Genomic DNA, 22,144 nt, shown 5'->3' with positions numbered 1-22,144 from the left:
TCCCCCTCCTCGGACCAGGCTTCCATTATTTCAGAACATTCTGATGACCAGGAACATTCATATTCCCCTTTTGAAGATTCTGATGCAGCGGAGTCCATTCCCTCTGTCTCCCCCCCTGAGGATTACTCTTTTGGGGAAACCTTGCATACCTTGAGGGAACACTTCCAGTGGGAAGGTCAAGAGTACTCAGACTCCAAGAAAAGGCTTAGGGATTTTCTCTTGCTCCCTCAGCAGAGGCCTCTGGCTATACCCCCTGTCTTAGATATCCTTGATGATGTGTATTCAGAGTCCTGCCTTAACCCAGACTCTTTGCCTCCAGCCCCAGTCAAGCCTGACAGGTATTACCGGGTTCCTGACTCACACCAATTCCTATACAAAAGCCATGCGGCTGACCCAGAAACTATCTCACAGGGCCCCAAGGGAATTAAGGCCTCCACTGCTAAAAATCCTTTACCTTCAGAGAGGGATTCCAGAGCTTTAGAAAGGTGGGGGAAAAAGGTATACACCTCGGCCACCTTATCCATGAGGGCATTAAACTGCCAGTTCCATATGTTAAAGTATCAACAGTTTCTGTTATCACAGTTGAGAAGCAAAATGTCACAACCTGAACATCCAGATTTGAAGGAGTTGCAGGATTTGATACATAGTGCAGAACAAGTAGGTAAACATACCTTGCAATGTGGTTTTGATGCTTTAGAGGCCTCATGTAGAGTTGCTGTTACAGGATCATTCATACGTAGACATGCTTGGCTCAAAGAGCAAACCTTACCAGATCATGTCAAAGCTAAATTACTGGATGCACCTCTGCAAAAAGATGTATTGTTTGGTGTTAAAGCTGAGGAGGTATTAAAGAAAATGGAGGAAAAGGCAAAATCAATGCAAACAGTGAAAGATTTCCTACAGGTACAACCTCCACGTTTCAGTAGAAATTGGCCTTCAAAAAATTGGTCCTTTCCAGCCATGGACAGACCCCAAAGAGGTAGATACAGGCGCCCGAGGGGTAGTGGGCAATCTCAAGGATCGTTTAGAGGCAGACAATGGCAAGCACCTACCCAAAGAGGTAGTGAGGATAGTTCACAGCCATTCAGAAAGCAGAACCAATGACTTTCCCCTTTGCATGCCAAGCAAGGCTCAAATGGCAGCACCTTTAGGTGGAAAACTGGCATTATTTTCAAAAATTGGCATATTGTCACAAAAGACAAATGGATCCTGAACATTATAGACAGAGGCTACAGATTCCACTTTCACATCCTTCCAAAAATGAGAGGCATGCCAAACCTGCCACACAATCAAAGGGCAGAGGCACAAAAACAAATTTCAGATCTCATGGACATGAAAGCTATTCAAGAGGTACCTGCAGAAGAACAGGGTCAAGGTTTTTATTCCAGACTATTCCTGGTACCAAGGAAGGGCAAAGATTGGAGACCTATTTTGGACCTATCCATCCTAAACACATTTTTACTCGTGCCAAAGTTCAAGATGCTCACATTACAGCAGCTTCTTCCCATGCTGGGCAAGGAGTCTTGGCTGGTAACATTGGACCTCAAGGAGGCATACCTGCATGTCCCAATCAGACAAGATTGCAGAAGATACCTCAGATTTCTTGCAGGTTCAACACATTATCAATTCTCTACATTGCCCTTTGGCTTATCTACTGTGCCCAGAGTGTTCACGAAATGCCTGGCATCAGTAATTGCCTACTGCAGACTGCAAGGGATACAAATATACCCATATTTGGACGACTGCCTGATCCAAGCGGACAGCAAGCATATACTTCTGAAACATCTGGCTTTTGTAATAAGGTTGTTGAATTTCCTGGGATACACAATCAACAAAAAGAAATCAAGGCTAATACCCTCTCAGACAATAATTTTCCTGGGTGCCAAATTGGATACAAACACCCAGATGGCCTACCTCACGCCAGAGAAACAAGGGCAACTAACTCAATACTTCAGAAAACTGGCAACTTTCACCAGGCTGACTGCAAGGAAAATCCTGCAGGCTCTGGGATTCATAACAGCTTGCATCCCACTAATCCCATGTGCAAAGCTGCATATGAGGAAACTTCAATGGTACCTGAAAAACCTATGATCTCAGCACAGCCACAGCTTGGAAACAATAATACCACTAATTCCATGTCTTCAAAAGGAATTTCTGTGGTGGGCTCAAGCATGCCAAACAAACACAGGTCTCCCATTCTGCAAGCCTCAAGCAAGTCAAACCATCACAACAGACGCCTCGGATTACGCCTGGGGGGCGCACATGACAGATCGGTGCATTCAGGGCAGATGGTCCCAAAAGGAAAAGCACCTACACATCAGTCAAAAGGAAATGCTAGCAGTAATAAATGCTATTATAGCTTTCAAAGACCTGCTGCATCCAGGCCAGCTATTGATAAGGACAGGCAACACCACAGTAATGTGGTACATAAACAAACAGGGAGGAACCCACTCATACCCCCTATGCAGGCTAGCCATGTCTCTTTGGAACATGGCTCTAGAATTGCAAATCGAGCTTCAAGCACAGTTCCTGCCAGGCAAGGAAAACACGCTGGCAGACAACCTAAGCAGAAATATGACAGATCCACAAGAATGGAAATTGCATCCTCAAGTTTTTTCAAAGATAATTCAAGCATGGGGAAGGCCAGACATAGATCTCTTTGCCTCCCACAGAAATCACCAATTGGCAAAATTCTGCTCAAGGACCTTTCATCCACAGGCCTGGAAAATGGACGCACTGTCTTTCAGTTGGACTACAATGACAGTTTACGCCTTTCCACCTCTTCCTCTGCTGCCCAAAGTTCTATTAAAAACCAGAGCAGACAGACCAAAGATGATTCTCATCACTCCAGACTGGCCAAGACAACACTGATACCCACTCCTGAGGAGCCTAACACATTCCCCACCATAGATCCTGCCTCTAATGCCTCTTCTACTGACTCAGCACAACTTCAAAACTCTTCAGAGCCAGCTGAAAACACTCAATGTAGCTGCATGGAAGATTCCTTAAAATCACAACAGACCCTGCTCTCCAAGGAGAGGTACAGGATGTCATTTTGGAGGCCAGAAGACCTTCTACTAGAAAAGCCTACTCCGCCAAATGGAAACGGTTTTGTGCTTGGAATGAGAAAAAGGGCCAGAACCCTGGAATACTGAATTTACCTCAAATATTACAGTACCTAGCTGAGATGTTAAGCAGTGGACTTTCATTCTCTTCCATCAAAATCCATGCCTCAGCCATTTCTGCAGAATACAACACTGATCCTCCTTTATTCTCTCACCCCCTCTTAAGGCAGTTCCTCAGAGGGGCTAAGAATATAAACCCCCCAAGGAAACAACCAGTACCTGCTTGGGATCTCAATTTCATTCTAGAGAAACTGACTTTGCCTCCTTTTGAGCCAGCTGCCTCAACAGAACTGCAATATTTGTCCTGGAAAACAGCCTTCCTGCTGGCTATCACCTCAGCTCGCAGAGTTTCGGAACTACAAGCCCTCATGGCTGTGCAGCCTTTCATCATTTTCCATCAGGACAGAGTTTCCTTATGAACCAATCCTTCCTTTATGCCAAAGGTAGTATCCAGGGTAGCCTTGAATCAGGCTATCCACTTGCCTACCTTTTACCCCAATCCTCAAAACAAAGGGGAGAGACTTCTACATTCCTTGGACATTCACAGACAACTACGTTATTATTTGGACAGAACAAAGCCTTTCAGAAAATCAGAGCAACTCTTTGTGTCCTATGCTTCAGGGGCTCAAGGGAAGCCTATTTCCAAACAGACAATCTCAAAATGGATAGCTCACTGCATATGCTTTTGTTACTCTCTTCATGGTAAAACTGTACCTGCAGGCATCAGGGCTCACTCCACAAGGGCCACAGCTACCTCTGCAGCTTTCCTCAGGGGGGTTCCTACCAAAGATATTTTGGAAGCTGCCACTTGGAGTTCTGTGCATACCTTCTCCAAGCACTATCACCTGCTTTTATACTCCAAATCTAGAGCAGGTTTTGCCACTGCAGTTTTGCAAGGCATCCTGGCTCCTCCTAGTTCCACCTAGTGCCTACCACCCCTTTTTTAGCTTTGGTATTCTACCCATCTGTTATGACTGCAGCTGTATGCACGATGGACATAGTACAGTTTTGTACCTACCATAAATGTAGATGTTCGAGTGCTACTACAGCTGCAGTCCAGGTTTCCCTCCCTCCTTCCCCTCTGGAACAGGCCTAATGGCTAACACCTCCTCATACAACCTGATTGGGGTATTCTTTTATGGTGTATTTGCTTGCAACTACTGTTTTTTGATTATACTGCATTGCATTATTACATAAATTTATATATTGCCTTCCTTCTGGGGGCACCTGACATCTGGGGCAAGAAAAACTGAAGAAAATGGCATCGGCTGGTTCCTTTATACCCCTGTCACACTGATGTCAGGGAAGAAGCGATGACAACCGACGCCGGACCTAGACTTAGGAATTCGGTCGACCGAGGACCCACCCGACGGCAGGAAAATCCATCTGTTATGACTGCAGCTGTATTAGCACTCGAACATCTACATTTATGGTAGGTACAAAACTGTACTTTCTCAATACTTTCTTAGTCAGTGCTGTACTCTGTACCTTACAGGTATTATTACACTACCCCATGGACTTAGTTTGGACAGTGGTATGTTTGTAGACAACTATATACGTGGACTGTGTTTTACCTGCAGTATACACCTCTTACCTGGTATACCTGTGGAGGTATTGTTTGTTAACATTGCCTGACTGTTTCTATGCATATTCCCAGATTCCAGGTTGATGTTATGCACATACCTCACAATCTCTTATTGCACATACTTTGGGCGAGTCTTGACAGCATGCAGGTAAAACTGGGACATATTTTGACAATTGCCCTCATAAAGTACACTTTTATCTGCACTTTTTCATATAGTGCTGCATTTTTATTTATTTTTGTTTCTCACTGAATATTAATTGAACTGAAAAGTGTGCCTCTGTGTCTCTGCAGAGAGCTTGTTAGAAGTGTAGCCATTCATAGCAGTGGCGGATAGTTTCACTTTGATATTCTGTGTTTTAGCCTAGGGCTGTCCTGCCTTATATAAGTGGCACATTTTTGTTTTTTTTTCTGCTAAATACTTGAGATTTGGCCAGCTAAAATTTGCCTGCAATCAACTGGATGTATAAGCGAATTTAAGTACAATTTTAGCTGCACTTTTTCATATAGTACTGCATTTTTATTTATTTTTGTTTCTCACTGAATATTAATTGAACTGAAAATTGTGGCTCTGTGTCTCTACAGTTAGTTCCCACCCACCCTCCCTGTTCTTGTTTTGGTGTTAATCTTGGTGGCTTTAAAATTGCCCGCCCCTCTTGTAAATTTGTATTTGGATACTCCTTCTGAGCCCATCTCATTTCCTCACTCAACTGAGTGCAGTGAGGTCATATTCTGATTTTAGGCACTCCTACTGTGTACAAAGAGCATCTGGAAAAGAAAAAAAAAATTTTTTAAGCTTGTTTCCTGCCTTTCCTGTAAGTGGTCTAGACTGTTTGTAGGCTTCTGAGCCCCCAAGCCTTTCTGTGTTGGAGGGACGCCTTCTAGCTTAATTTTGTTTCTTAGAACTGGTCAGTTTTTTAGTTTCAGCACTCAAATCTGTTTCTTTGAGCTCAGCACTTGTTCAGAACTCGTTGTAAGCACTAAATAAGCTACAAATTACTACAGCACTCAACTTTCCTCACTTGTCTAGAGGAAAGCAGTTTTTAGTACTTAATAAATAAGCACCTATACAGGCATGTCTAAGGGTCAGCTCCCGGTTATTTCTCCTGTCTACCTGATGAGTCTGGGATCTTGGGGCAATGCAGCAATTGCCTCATGTACACAGACAACCCTCTCCTCCAAATCATCCAACACTACAACCTGTGAGAGATGCACTTATACAGCCAAACTGGAAGCAAAGCTCTCTTCACCAAAGACTGGACTAGACAGTCAAGAAGAGAAGGTAAACACTTGCACCACACCACATTCATCACATAGTCCCTCGAACCTACACCATCAAAACACACACATAGAAACACAAAACACACACCTACATTCGTGGAGACTCTCAATAAAAATCTGCCCAAGCAACAGGGACCTCCAAAGCAGAAATGCAAGCAAACTCCACCCCCCCAACACAACCCAAATGAGACAGCCCACAAACTCAGTGTGCCACTCAACCACAGCCCATAAGGCATAACAACGTATCCAACACTCTAGTCATAGGTGACTCTATAGTCAGGCACACTGATGTTCCACTCACCAGGCTAAACAATGGGAAAGTTACTGTCAGCTGCCTGTCGGTGCCAGGATTCACCACATAATGCATGCACTCAGGTCACTCCACAACAAGTACAAATATGACTCTGTCATTGTCCATGTTGGTGTGAATGACCTGAGACGTACCTCCCTGGACTACATGAAAAGAGACATGGAGGAGCTCTCAGATCTTGTAGCCCAGGCAGGTATGACCCTAGCCCTGAGTAGCATCCTGCCATCACCCAGAATGATACCATAGTACAAGGACAAAATGATTGACTTCAACAATTGGCTAAGCTTCTGGTGTCATTTTAAGGGGATCCAGTATTTGTCTGCCTGGGATGACATGATTGACAGACCACGATGCTTTGCCAGAGATGGCCTGCATCTGTCACCCTTGGGATTCTGGATACTGGCCAAGGCTCTTGTCACCCCTATAGTGCCTTTTTTAGGCAAGGTTCAAATGACAAATTCACCACTGTAACAGGTACAAGCAAGCAAAATCTGTTGGTAATGCTACTCAGTGCTAGAAGTCTAAACCTCAAAATGCACTCACTCGAGGCACTCCTTAAAATGGAGAACATTGACATCTGTGCAGTGACAGAGAACTGGTTCAAAGCTCCAGAGAGCACCCCTGCATTACCAGACTATAATTCATACCACACCTTTTGGCCACCTAACCTGGACCGAAGCACTAAAGGCGGAGGCGTGTCCATATTCATTAAGGATATCCACACCTCCAAGCTAGTTGCATAGCATAATGCATCCGAGATTATACAAGTGCAACTAACTCTGGGCCAGACCACAATCCAAATTGTAGCTTGCTACAAACCCCCCACCATGCCCCAGGATTTCCACTCCTCATTTCTTGGTACACTGGAAAATATTAGGGTACAACTCAACACCCTAATAATGGGCGATTTCAACTACCCCACCATTAACTAGGAAAACTACTCATGTGCCAACTCTTTTGCTCAACGTTTTCTGGAATTCATGAATTCCAATGCCTTGGATCAACTTATTTACACCCCACCAGGGGCAGCAATATCCTAGACCTGGTCATTACCAACATGGGTGACCGGTGTTCCACTCCAGGGGTCAGTTCCTCATTGGTCAGATCTGACCACAAGCTAATCACCCTAGACATCCACATCCCGCCCCCACCCCCCATTAGGAAAACCACCGTAAAAAACTTCTCAAAATACCAACTTCACACTTCTTAAGACAGAAGTGGCAAACTTCATGACACCCATGCAGACGGACAGTAGAGGTACGACTGCTGAATCCTACACAAATGCACTTTATAAGCCCTTACACGAGTGCATGGATTGTGCTATCCCTAACAGAACCAAGATGCTATCCTCCAAAAAAGGAAGCCAACCTGGTGGTCCTCTGCCATAAACAAAATTTATTTATTTATTTATTTATTTTACATTTGTCGACTGGACATACTTTGCATATTACTCTCATAAGATTTTAGTGAGTTGCTAGAGAGACAGGTTTGTTCTTATAGATATATTTCTGACGGTTATGATGTCTGACAATCAGCTGTATGTCTGACATTTAGCTGGCTAAATTTCTGGGATCATTCCACTGATTTTCCAGGAGGACAGGGTGACAGGCAGGAAATGTAAGCCAATTATCTGAACTTTCTGACAAAATCTGTACAGTTGAGGATTATGATTCTGCATACAGCTTACTACCACTCCCAGGATTCAAACCATGGCTGTGTGTGCTAAAAATACAACGGTTTACATCTCAGGTGAGTGTGCTATTTGGATTATGTTGTGTATGTTTTCAATGTTTTCTAAGTCTCTCTCGGTTGTACAATATGACCTTGTCATTACAACAGTTGTATACAGACATTCCTACACATTTTATTTATGTAGCACATTGTGGGTAACAATGCTTAATACAACAGTACTATTAAGAGAATGCAACACTACATTACCATATGATACCAGAGTAAACACAAGCAGTCCAGTTGTTAGGCCTTTATTGCCAGGCTGTTACCCTTTTATTTACATACAACCTATATGAGACTCTTCCTGCCATATTGTCTTGTTTATTCAGTACATTCCATACACGATGCATGTTTTATACGGCAATTAACTTTCTACTACTTTTAGGTTTATTTCTTATGACAGTACATGCAAGATTACTAACCTGCCTCACGATGCAGCCTCTGCAGCCTACATTCATGGGCTTCTTGATTCACAGCCCACTCTGCTGTCACTGTCAAAGACATAAGAGGAATATTTAGCCATACCTATCCATAATATACATGCTGGCAATTATTAAACGGGTAGTAGAATGAGTACTTACACACTGCTGGGACATCACCCTGCCTAGCTTCTTAGATCCACTGATCCAAGAGCTCCCTCTTCTTCTGTTTCAGGTTGGCATAGTGATGCCTGACCTGCTCACCAGTTCGAGGGATGCCACTGGCACTGGTGAGGTCACAGGCGAGATGGTCCCAGGCTTCCCTGGTACTAGCCCTGCTGCAGTCTCTCTTCATGTTCTTTTACCAGGAGTTCTGCCATGACCTTGGACTCCTGGATGCCCCAGCGCTGCGCCCAGAACTGTGAGCCTTCTCTGACACCAGCCATAGTGCCTACAGGAGGAAGCTACAACCAGTTATGGGATGTAATCCCGCCTGTGGGGTTTAAATAGGGCAAATTTCCTGCACTTTGCCATGATTGGATGGTTTTGAAAATGCTAAGCTATGGGCAAACCTGCTTACCTAAAGTTGGCATTGCTTAAAGGGGTATACCAATGGGCAAATTGATTTATCTGGGCTACGCATTGCTTACACATAGTAAGCAGAAGTGTGCAATGCTTAGCATTGCTTATTTTTAAATTTGCACATTATTTGCTGTTTGGCATTGATTTACCATTCATTACATGTTATATATTTGTTTAGTATCTGTGATTCATGTGTATGTACACTGTATGGGGTACTTGTGTTTATTGGGGGATTTCACCACTTTATCACCATGACACCTTACATCTGGACTTAATGCAATACTCCAGTTCACATATTTATGTTATGATTTAGGTTATACAACATAAAACTGTTTATAGATTCCTTTCACACGTAAATTGTGATTTTGCTATAGTGAGGATCTGTTTGGTTATACCTCAGTTTTATATACAGCTGTGATGGCTTACTGGTTAACTGCTGTGACTATAGTGTACAGTGTCCTGGGTTCAAGACCTGCAAGGCCTGTTGATCTTGTTGCTGGGCAGAACAGGGGCTGTTGAATACAGAGTGATTAAGGCACTTTTAAGCAGTTGTAAGTGGGTTTGCGTGGGTTTACACAATGGTAAGCAATGCTAACTTCCGGTTAAATATGCTTACAGAGAGTTAGCTTCAAAATTGCTTAACCTGTGTGCGCATTGCTTACCCCCACTCAAACAGGATTAAACCTACTTACTACTGCTTACAATTGCTTTCTCCCACTTAAGCCCGCATTAATTTAGAAAGAAATGAAACATGGGTCTTGGGAAAGTGGTAGAGTTGGACACTCTATACATATTTTACACTATTTGCTGTATGGCATGGATTTATCATTCATTACACATTATAACTGTTTAGTATCCCTGATTCATGTGTACATATACTGTATGGGGCACTTGTGTTTATCTGTGGATTTTACCACATTATTACAATGACACCTCACATCTGCACTTAATGCAGTACTCCAATTCACAAATATATGTTATTTAGTAGGTTATACAGCAAAAAAAGTTCATAAATTGCTTTCACATGGAAAATGGAATTTACTACAGTGAGGATAAAACCAGGAATGACTGCTCGCAAAGCTAACGCTCTGACCACTACACTATTGCAGTACTGCTTCAGCTGAATGTATCTTGCTATTTATCTTCGTGTGCTATTTAAGCTACAGTATGCATAGTTAAGCAATGGGCAAACCCGCGCACCTATGGTTAAATTTAATCTGTTTCATAAAAAAAAAATCTGATATTGTTAATCCTCGTTCATTCCTTATGCCTGGGTTATCGGTTCCGACCTCGGAACTGAGCCAGCTATCTTCAAAGCTCATGATAGCCACAAACTCTTGAGCTAAACTCTTACCCACAATCCCCTTCTCCCTGTTATCCCAGATTTAATTTGCCGCATCGCCATTCAGTCACGTCAAGACACTTCTCTTAAGTAAAACTTTCTTTGATAATATCTAATTGTATTATAGTTCTTCTCAGTTCAAATCTTGTTAAATAGTTATCTCTTACCCTATCACATCTAGCGGGTCTATTTTGTTTTTTTCTAGCCCTTCTTTCTTCTTACCATGAGGTAACTACTTTACCATCATTGGTAAAACCTTTGCTTGCTTTACCTTCAGGTATTTTTTGTACCATTGTTGGTACCCTCCTCCTTCCTATCATGGCAGAGAAAAAAGGTGGTCTGGGATTTAAAAGATGTGTGGATTGTGGGCATAAATTGCCTATTTTGGATGCACATGCATTATGTGTTTACTGTTTCAGTGTGCCTCACTTGACTGTGGACCCGTCTTGCGGGATTTGTGCTAACTTTTCTAACAGGACTTTGGTGGAAAGGAAAAGTAAACTGATTTTAAAGGGACTACTTAAATCTTCCTTTTCAGAGGCTATTTCTGAGTCAGAAGCTTCAACCCCTGCTAGTTCCCATAAGAAAAGAGATGAACACAAGCAGGCCAAATCTCTTCTGTCGTCTCCTGCTGGGGACCACCAGGAACTGAGAACTAAGAAGGCCCAACTGTCTAGTTTGGATTTGAGTTCCTCAGCCCCGAGCCTTTCAGTGCCTAGATCTTCTGCACCGAAGCCTTCGGCACCTTCCATTACTTCAGCACTGAGTATTGTTCCCTGCATCTCATCGGAACCGAGAGGCCCCTCGGTTCAGACTTCCTTACCGGCATAAACTTTTTCGTCGATGCAGATTTTTTCGGCATCAATGACTGTTCCGACTCCCTCTCCTGCTTTGACTCCGACAATTTACATGGCACCTACTATCCTCTCGGTACCGACCACCTCATTTTCCACACAGACACTTTCGGCACCTACCACAGTGCCAACTACCACTTTGGCACCGACCTCGTCGGTGCAGACCTTACCTTCGGCACCGATGATCTCCTCGGTGCAGACACCAGTAGTACAAGCCTTAACGGCTCCATTGTTCTCGGTGCAGGCACCTATTTTAGCACCATCCAAAGACTCCTTTGTGGGCACCGAGTTTTCTTCATCCTTGGGGAGACCTGACTCCTCTTCAGCTATGTCCATGAGATCCACTAGAAGCCTCTCGGAACATGATGTGGTGCATCTTGTGGATCAATTGCTTTTGGCCAGAGGTATCCAACCCTCCAGGACCTACTCTTCCTTCAGAGATGAATACCCTTCTCCAAAGAACCCTATCTATTCTCCTTCTTTATTGCCTTTGAAGCCCCTTGCTTTAGCACAGACTTCCCTCACTTCAGCTCCTTTCATGGACCTCACTAAGGAGCTGCAATTGCCTTTGTAGCAGGAGAGACTTATCACTCCAGTCACTGCTCAGGAAGCCAGCTGTAGCATACATACTCCTGTTTTTCACAGCCATCCAGGGACTCCAAGTCGGCGGGCTGATTTGCTTGAGCAAGGTGTGACCTCCTTGGGTGGACCAGCCTTCCAACTCATGGAGAAGGCTCTTGCATCTGTTGACGATCCTGTGCTATCAGTGCCCCCATCCTCCTCTGGACCACAATTTACACAAGCCACCCCTGGCGGACACTGGGCACAAGGGCCTCAGGACATACTCCCACAGGAGGCCCCTTTTGCACTGTCTTCCACAGATTCTCCCCCTGAGAAAGTTCATTGCAAGAGTTCATGTAAGAGGAAGCATGTGGACTCCCTAGAGGAGTCCCTCATGGAAGACACAGACTTTGATGATGGGGAAGGGTCCCCTCAGTCACTCTCTGAAGTATCCTTTGGAGATATCCTCGAAATACTTAAGCAGAGAGGTAAATGGCAGCCCGCTAACCTGAACTCTGAAGAGTTTGTGTTTCTGCAGGCCTTTCATGCCCTGCCCCTTTCCTCCTGGGTTACTCCACCTGCCGACAACCTTGTCCAGCTTGTTGTGCAGCGTGCATGGAAGGCTCCTGACACCGTTGACGCCATTCCTGGGAGACCAGATAAAATCTTGTCCTCTCCAGATGGTGATCCGCACTGGTCCAAAGGTCTTCCTGTAGATGCTTTGGTGATGGCGGCCGCAACATAAAAGGATCTGTTGGAAGAAAGCCAGACTTTCCACCCACCCAACAAAGAGTCCTGGGTGCTGGATAGATTAGGGAGGCATACTTTTGCATCAGTGACCTTTGCAGTCAGGTCACTGAATTATATGGCACATTTTACCAGGCCTCAAAGAGACTTAATTTCTGAGCTCTCTGAAACTTCGACCGGAGCTGTGTCTGATGAGGTCTGGGACAAAGTGGCCTCACAGTTAGCCACCCTTGAATCAATCTCTAACTCCTCCATGCATCTGATTTCTCATGCATCAGAAGGAGTAGCTAGAGCAGCAGGTGCAGGCATAGTCATGAGACGGCATGCCTGGATGCGCTTGTGTGATTTCGCGGAACCCTTCAAGGCTTCCTTTCTGAATGCTCCCATTGAAGCCTGTTCATTATTTGGACCCAAGGTAAAAGACACACTGGCTAGATGTGAACAGGATGGTAAGACCCTTTCTGCCATGTGTGCCCGTTATTCTTCCCCTCAACGGGCTTTTTCCAGAAACCAAAATAGTGGAAAGATGTGGTACAAAAAGTCTTAAGGTTCTTTCCGTGACACACAAACTGAGTTTTCCCCTAGAGGCAGAGGGGAAAACTCATATGGAAGATGCCCCTTTTGGGGCAGAGGAGGTCCGTGTAACCAGGGTTCCAGTGATTCTTTCTCTGGCCAGTCCTGCTAGTGCTCCTGAAGAGTGGCCCAACTGCTTTCTTCTGGAAGTGGTTGGGGGTCATTTTTCTTTGTACCCTTCTGCCTGGCTAACCATTACCACCGATTCTTGGGTACGAGAGATAATAACCAACGGCTATCATATTCCCTTCGATCTTTGTCCTTTCCCCCTAAGAAACTTACCTGATGTTCCACCCAGTCAAAGGGAAGAAGCAACATTAGAGATTTCAAAGCTGCTAAGAAAATAGTCATCCAAATAGTCCCACCAGACCAGATAGGATCTAGATTCTACTCAAGATTATTTTTGGTGCCAAAAAAGACCGGGGACTGGAGATTGATTTTGGATCTCTGTGTGCTAAACAAATTCATAGAGGTACAGAAATTCCAGATGGTCACAATACAGTCTATCCTCCCACTCTTGGATGTGGGTGATGTGTACTACCTCATAAAGGTGGACAGACAATCGAGAAGATTCCTTCGCTTCCATGAGGGAGCCAGTCATTTCCAGTTCTGAGTACTGCCCTTCGGACTCTCTACAGCCCCCAGAGTGTTCACAAAGTGCATGGCAGTTGTCACAGCTCACCTGCGACTGCAAGGATTCTGGGTGTTTCCATACCTAGATGACTGGCTCATCACCGCCCCCACCAGACATCTATTGGAAGAAGCCTTGGCATACTCTCTTCACACCACAGAAAGGCTAGGTGTAAATATAAACTGGCAAAAATCCAACCTATCCCCATCCCAATCCATAGAATTCATTGGGGTCCTGTTGGATACAAAGAACTGCATGGCATCGATTCCAGAGCACAGAATTTTAAGGATAAAACAACAACTCATACCCATCCTCTCAAGGGAAAGATTCACAGCACATTCTGTCCTCCAGCTGTTGGGTTCCATGCCAGCTTCCGTCACCATTATCCCCCTTGCGAGATTCCACATGAGGCTTTTACAGCGGTTACTATTCACCCAGTGGTACCCTTTTCAGTTTCCTCTATCATCCCAGATTCAGGTGACTCAGAGATGCAAACAAGACTTGATTTGATGGATGTTGCAGAACCCATCACAATGGTCTCACCCCTTCACACCCCAACAGCCCAAAGCCACAGTGACCACAGACATCTCCCTGATGGGGTGTGGGGGGGCTTATTATGGGAAGACATTCCAAGGCACGTGGTCGGAACTAGAGGCCCATCTGCATATAATTGTCCTAGAACTTAGGGCGGTGCTTCCAGCATTGCAAGCATTTCATCCTCTCCTTCCATCAGGGACTATTGCAATGCAATCAGACAACATGGCTGTAGTCTGGTACATCAACAAACAAGGCGGAACCAAATTGTACCCTCTTTGTCAAGAGGCCATGAGGATATGGCAATGGACGATGGCTACCAACTGCTTTCTGATAGCAACGCACATTCCCGGGAATTCCAACATGATAGCAGACAGATTAAGCAGGCGCATTCTGCAACCACACAAGTGGTCTCTGAATCCTCTTATAGTGGCGGAGATTTTCAACCGCTGGGGTCTCCCTTGCTGTGACCTATTTGCATCCCCAACCAACTACAAATGCAGCAATTACTTCTCCCTGATTCCCCCTCAGGGACAGTCACCCAGGGATGCTCTAGTTCACGATCGGCCCTTGGGTCTGCTTTATGCCTTTCCCCCTCTTCCTCTCATTCTCCAGTTCCTGAAGAAAGCTCACCGGTTGAAGAGCAAGATAATCCTCATAGCGCCATATTGGCCTTGTCAAATTTGGTTCCCCTTCCTATGGCCTCACCTGCTAGATCAACCATGGATTCTTGATCCAACTTTGGACTTGATCTCCCATCCACAGAACCTGATTCACCCCAACCTAAACAGCCTGAAGCTCACAGCTTGGCTCCTCCACTTCCGGTGATTGCCAGGCAGGCTGATCTTTCTTCCCCAGTATGTGACATTCTTATTGCATCTCATTAGTCTTCCACCAGAGCTACATATCTCAGCAAGTGGAAAAGGTTTACCATTTGGTTGAAGGGAAAACGGATAGACCCTTTTTCAGCACCAGTGCTGGTAGTACTGGAATACCTGTCAAGTTTATTCCAATCTGGCCTATCTGCTTCTACCATTCAAGTTCATTTTGCTGCAATATCTAATTTTCACAGTGGTGTCCATGACTCTTCCCTTATGTCACACAAGTTATGCAAGACCTTTCTAAAAGGCGTAAATCATTTGAAACCCCCTTTTAGAGAACCTATCCAGCCATGGGACCTGTCATTAGTTCTGCAAGCTTTAACAACATCTCCTTTTGAACCAGCTTTTTCATGTGACCTCAAGTTTCTTTCTTGGAAAACTTTGTTCTTGGTCGCCATTACTTCTGCCAGACATATCTCTGAACTTCAAGCTCTATGCATCAAATGGCCTTACTTGATCTTTCATAAAGATAGAGTGTCATTGAGAACTAATCCTTCCTTTCCACCAAAAGTGATATCTGAAATGTCCATTAACCAAACCATTGAATTGCCTGTTTTCTTTCCCAATCATTCTAGCAGAGAAGAGTATTGTCTACATACCCTAGACATTCACAGGCAAATTAGTTTCTTTCTGGACAGAACTAAGGCTTCTCACAAATCAGATCAGCTATTCCTGGCCTATTCTGGGCCTAGACTTGGATGTGCTGTTTCTAAGCTCACGTTGGCTAAATGGTTAAAAGACTGTGTAACATTTGTTCACAAAACTCACGATATCCCTCTGACTACAGCCGTAAGGGCTCATTCCACTAGATTGGTAACAACTTCTGCTGCCTTCCATGCTAGAGCTTCTTTACCTGACATTTGTGCAGCTGCAACTTGGGCTAGACCTCATACCTTCATCAACCATTACAAATTGGATTTGGCCTCCAGAGGAAGAGCTTCCTTTGGTTCAGTGGTGCTCAGGAATGTCCTTCCATGAGAGCATCCCAGGAATAAAGGTAGCGGGGGACTCTGTCCCAGGCATAAGGAATGAATGAGGATTAACTATATCGGATAAAGAAGTTATTTCTTACCATAACGTTCCATCTGTATTGTTGATCCTCGTTCAGTCATTACGAACCTCCCTCCTTCCTCCTCCTGAGGCTTATAGTGGATCTCATCATCCGGTTCTATTAGGTCCTTTGACCAGAGGTAGCCTCTACTTTCTTTGACTTGCAAACTCAATCTGAGGTAACAGGGAGAAGGGGATTGTGGGTAAGAGTTTAGCTCGAGCGTTTGTGGCTATCACGAGCTTGGAAAATGGCCGGCTCGATTCTGAGGTTGGAACCGATAACCCAGGCGTAAAGAATGAACGAGGATCACCAATACAGATGGAACATTATGGTAAGACATAACTTCTTTTTTATAGTGTTATTTTCTCTAGGAAGGGACAGATTACACTTATTGCTGTGGATTTCTGCTTGCATCTGCACATCTGGCAGACATCATAGCAAACCCCCATACCTCTCAACCTCTCCATGCAAAATATCTGGACAAAGCTTGACAAAATGAGGTACAACTAGGGACATATTTTAAGTATTACTCTTATAAACTTAAGTAAGTTGCTAGAGTAACAGGATTTCTTTTAGTATAACTTTTTTGAAGGATTTGTTGTCTGAAACTCAAATGTATGCCATTATTTCATGACTTCCATTATGAGATCATCCCAGTGATTTACCAGGACAAATGGGGTACAGGCCAAATGTATGAGTGAAAAATCTGGACATTCTGTGAAGATCTGTACAGTTGGAAGGTATGCAATGCCCTATGATCATTCTTGCTCATTGTAATTGCCGAACAGCAATTCTTGAGTGCAGGGGCATGTATATTGTGAGAGCTCTGCTCTCAGACACACCCCCTGCACTCGTCCATGCCCCATGTCCATTTAGGAGCAGAGGCAATGCGCCTTCATTACTATGCATGGAGTGCTGCTCTTAAACGTTCGTTTCCGTACAGGTATAAGCTATTCCTGCACAGAACCTTACTGAATCCCGGGGTATATCTTGCTAGGCACCACCACTTTATATTTACCTATTTCGGTGCTCTGTTTTTGCCATTGTACTCCCGAGAAACATTTTGCATTTTTGTTGCTCACAGACTCAGTATTTTTCCATATCATTAGTGTATTTTTATGAAATAAGAGCCAAAAATGATACTATTGTCTCAGAAGAGGAGCTATTTTCTTTGTTACAGCAGAATGCAGAATACAACATGTATGTGCACATATTTGAGATTCTAATGTCAACTTTCCTTTACTGTTATTAGCTCAAGTATTATACTATACATGTCTGATTGTTCCAACGTTTTAATAAGAATTTCTTGAAGCAGCTCAGAAACATTTTCGTTTGAGACTTGTTAAGTTCAAGTTGGAATATCCTTTTGAAACATACAGACTACAGGATCTGCAGACCACTTAGTTGAAAACAAAAGCATAGCTTTCACTCTTAAGAGTAAAAGAAAAAAAAACATTCAAAACTTAAATGCAAAATACACTGAACTCAGACCTAAAAAGAATGATTTTTATATAGTTTTGTATTAAACAATGTAGAGATTGTTTTTTTTAATTAAAATTCAAGAGATGGTTGCTGCTTTACCTTTTACGGTACTAGTCCAATCTAATGGTGTTTAACATGTATGCTTGTAACATTCTGAAAAAAAAATTCACGGAAAAGTGCTGAACTATTTTGAAGATTTATATACTAGAAGCAAAAAAAAACTATCAGAAATAGTCTGTTTATGAAAAATTGTTTGGAAAATAGTTAAGGGGTTCATTGGTGTCTGTACTGGGCAGTATATACTGAAAGGGAGGAAGAGGAAAAGGTAATAATTACTAGTGACTGAAAATTAAAAACATTTACAGGAAATGTTTAAATGTACATGAATTAGTTGGGGCAGGTAAAGAAATTCAGGAATTCCATAGAAACGTATGAACTTAGTTTTAATGGAGGGGGAACCAGTACAGTATTCAATTATTTATGTTACCTTTAAATTAGCTCTGGATGTCAACTCAGATAAGAAAACAGCCTTTTCACAAAATTGTCATTCTATCTAGTATCACGTAGTAAACCAGTGGTTTTAGAGTTAGCAAATCTTTGGCAGAGAAGGCTTTCATGGATTACGTATGAAATTTGTTAATTACAGCCTACAATGCCTTCATCTGTGACTGTGCCAGTCACAGGTATTGTATAACATTTATGACTTCCAGCTCCTTCCCTGAACTTTGAAAAACAGCAATTATTTTCCACCCCAAATCAGATGCAATAAAAAGTATGGAATCTTACTAACCATCTCCTTTCTCTGCTTTCTAGAATTCTGGAAAAAACTGTGCCCACATAACTAAAGGCTTATAATGTGAAGTACAATTTACCTTATGCCAACCGACACAGCTTCTCTAAGGGCCACAGCGTGAGAACATCTCTGCCTACTGTCATTGACAGTATCAGTAAAGGCATGATGGGAGTGAACTGATGAGCACTACCTTTGTAAAGCTTGAAAAAGTTTTCAGCACTGTGAGCCATCCTTACAAGAACTCAGCGGCCATGGTCTCAGTCACTGATTCAGCAGCTACCTTGAAAAAGATATCTACTTTGATGACCTACCATGGATGATAGTCATTCCATCTGGTAGACACTTTTGGAACATTGTTACCATGAATCTATATGCACATGTTTTTGTGGGTGTGATGTATTCCACTCCAGTATTCAATGCTTCCACATTTCCAGTCTTTAAGTATTTACTTATTAAAATTTATTAACTGGGTTGGTGAATGGTCCTAGGACCATTTTCAACTGTGACCCAGGCAATGAGGGAACATCATTGCAGAAATTTGGCATTCATGTAAACACAGTTATTCATTTTGTTTATTTAACATTTATTTACTGGGAAAGTCTGACTGGGACAGAGCCTATTTTCAGTGAGGCCCAGGAAGAAGTGCTCCAGATGCATGTCTTTGGAATATTGGAGGAAACCGGAGGAAACGCATGCAAATGCAGGGAGGACATGTAGACTCCGCACAGAAGGCACCCTAGCCGAAAATTGAACTGGAGAACCTCTTGCTGTGAAGCAACAATGCTCACTGCTGCACCACTGCACCACTGCACCGTCCAGTTAAAATAATTTTCAGCATTTAAATGCTCTAGCACTAAACATTTAATATCAAAGTTAGCAAACAGCAGATCATTTGTAACATGTTGGAGCTTTTCTCCCTGGGCCTCTGCAGAAAAAGGGCTTTTGACTTAACCCTGTCAGACAAACATGGTAAACAAAAGCAAGATATATAAATAAATAAAAGTACAATGGAAGTTTTAAAGAAGCCCATGTATTAGGCAGAATTCCTGATAGTCCATGCTTATCTCTGAGGCCACACTGACTCAGAAGAAAAGAGAAAATGTATTTTCCTTTCCTCTGATTTGGAGTGATCTTGGAGATGTATATGTAGAGACTGGGTGTATGGAGACAGAGCCCTTACATCAGTGATGCCTTTTAAAAATATAGATGAGCTTCTTGGCACAGAGAGAAATGTATTCCTGACTACAGAACAGATGGCCGATGTTTGACTAGCAGCTTGAGCTCTGCAAGAGTTAAGAAGGGGGAAATGGGAGTGAACAGCTGCTGCTGACTTGCCCATCCTTAGGAGAAGGATGAATTGGCTCACTGCAGTAACACCTACTGGAGAGTAGGCAATTGCCCACAGTAATGGACCTAGCAGGGCCACTGTACCAGTGGTGCTTTACTTGGCCAAGAATGCACTTGGAGCCGCAGTAGTGGAGCCTGACTTACAGGAAATGGAAATAGAGAAGACCCACATGGTCAACATGCTGGCCTGCTCCAGCCTATGACTCTCACCTCCACAACAGTTTTTGCCTTGGTCAGTGAATGAATAGGTCATAGGGCTCTCAGCCTGCACAGGGAATGAATGAGTCTGGTGCTTACCCCTCATCAAAAGAGCAAATGAGTTAATGGAGTACTTGGAAGGAAGTTATTGGGCAGATTAAGTGAGTAGGGCTGGGGGGTACAAAATGCTGTAAAATGTATTTAAATTTTCTTTTTACTGTTATTTATTTGGAGAGGCAGGGCAATGTGGTTTATAACTAGGATTTAGTTTGATCTAATCAGTAGTAGTGTGTGGGGGTGGGTACATGCTCTTCTTAAATGCACTTTTATAGCCCTGTTTATTTTGTTTGCCTGGAATAGACTGGTTTAAAATTAAACAATACACATATTTTCCACACCTACTTCTAAGTGTATAAAAGCTAATATGTTTAACATTGTAAACTATTTCTGATTTTTTGTTATTGAGCATCGCTTTTCTGTGACAAATAAAGGCTTGTTGCTTTGGAACACTACCTGTGTTTCATGATTTTTGGAAATTAATGTGACTGAGCTAATCAACGAAGTTTTAAGACTAGTAGTTTCTGTTTTTTCTTTTCCTTTGGTAAGCTTGGCAACAGTCACACCACGTAGACTTGAGAAGGTAAAGTCATGATAGTAATGTCATGCCTCTGTGGAATGCTGTAGGTTCCCAACTTTTACTTTCTTCATTGATGTAATATGTTTAAATCTTCGAGTTATCAGTTCTATCCTGTGCACAGGTGATGTATCTGACACTGACAACACCCATTATTATTCTCTTATAAGCAAATTGCTGTCACACAATGTGGAGAGAGCCATTTTCTGATTCACTTCTTGCAATCCGCATGTCAGCTTTATGAAAACTGGCGCCATGCCTTTTGGTACTGAAATAATGCTTGCTATGCAAATCAGGTATAGGAATTTGGTTTGATCCAACCTTAGTCTGACTTGTGCAAAAGGTGATAAAGTAAAATGCTGCTTGTCAGATGTCACAAGGTATTCATTCTGCTCACAAGGAAAGACAGTTTTGCTCTAGAAAAGGCTGTTATTCCAGATATTGAATGTCACACCTGTCATCTTTAGAGACCATTTAACTTCACTGGTTTGGTGTATCGTGCAGTTACCCAGAATGGGAGTATCATTGTCTTTCCAAAAGAGAGCAAAGTGGTTTCCAATCATATGCAAGGATGTCTTCATTACATGTTATTTGCTTTTCATACTATGGCTGCACCTAGGCCTCTGTCTCACCTTAGCCAAGGCACACAAGTCACTTGTCTACATGAAGACATTTTGCTACTACTCCAGTTCATTGCCATCCCTAAGCAGAACCAAGCAGCAGTCTTTAGAATTCAGCAAAAGAGATTTGCCACTCAATGTCAGAAATTTGAAACTCTGCCTGTGATTGTAAAAAAAGAAAGAAAGATAATATGCAACCACTGATAAGTTTATGAATAACCTAAAACATTGCCTAATAACCACAAAAACGCACAGTTGAAGGGAAGTAACCTCCGGACTCTCGAACCGTGTAAAGTATTTTATTGTATACAAAACAACATATAATGTTAAGCGCTTAACGAATCACCGCGTTTTTCATCCGTTAACACAGACTTCATCAGACAAACAAAAGACTTAATTACATTGTTTTTATACAGACAGTTAACATTTGAATAGAACAATAGCTTTTGTTAATCAAACTCATTAATTATATAAACATACCCTTCGGAAATGCTAGCAATCGCAGTAAACATAACATGGATTTCTCCCACAAGAAAAAACAAATTATCCATTTATAGCTTCCAGAAAATGCCCATCATCAAACTGTCAATCCCGACAAGGTTCACGTTTCTAATGAATCATAATCAACTTTTGATTATGATTCATTAGAAATGTGAACCTTGTCGGGATTGACAGTTTGATGATGGGCATTTTCTGAGAAGCTATAAATGGATAATTATTTTCTTGTGGGAGAAATCCAGATTATGTTTATTGCGATTGCCAGCATTTTCGAAGGGTATGTTTACATATTAATGAGTTTGATTAACAAAAGCTATTGGTCTACTCAAATGTTAATTGTCTGTATAAAAGCAATGTGATTAAGTCTT

This window comes from Protopterus annectens, chromosome 12.part0 (genome assembly GCF_019279795.1).
Source record: "Protopterus annectens isolate FY-2018-M chromosome 12.part0, PAN1.0, whole genome shotgun sequence".
In the NCBI taxonomy this organism is placed as follows: domain Eukaryota; kingdom Metazoa; phylum Chordata; order Ceratodontiformes; family Protopteridae; genus Protopterus; species Protopterus annectens.
Note: the sequence above shows the minus strand (reverse complement) of the source record.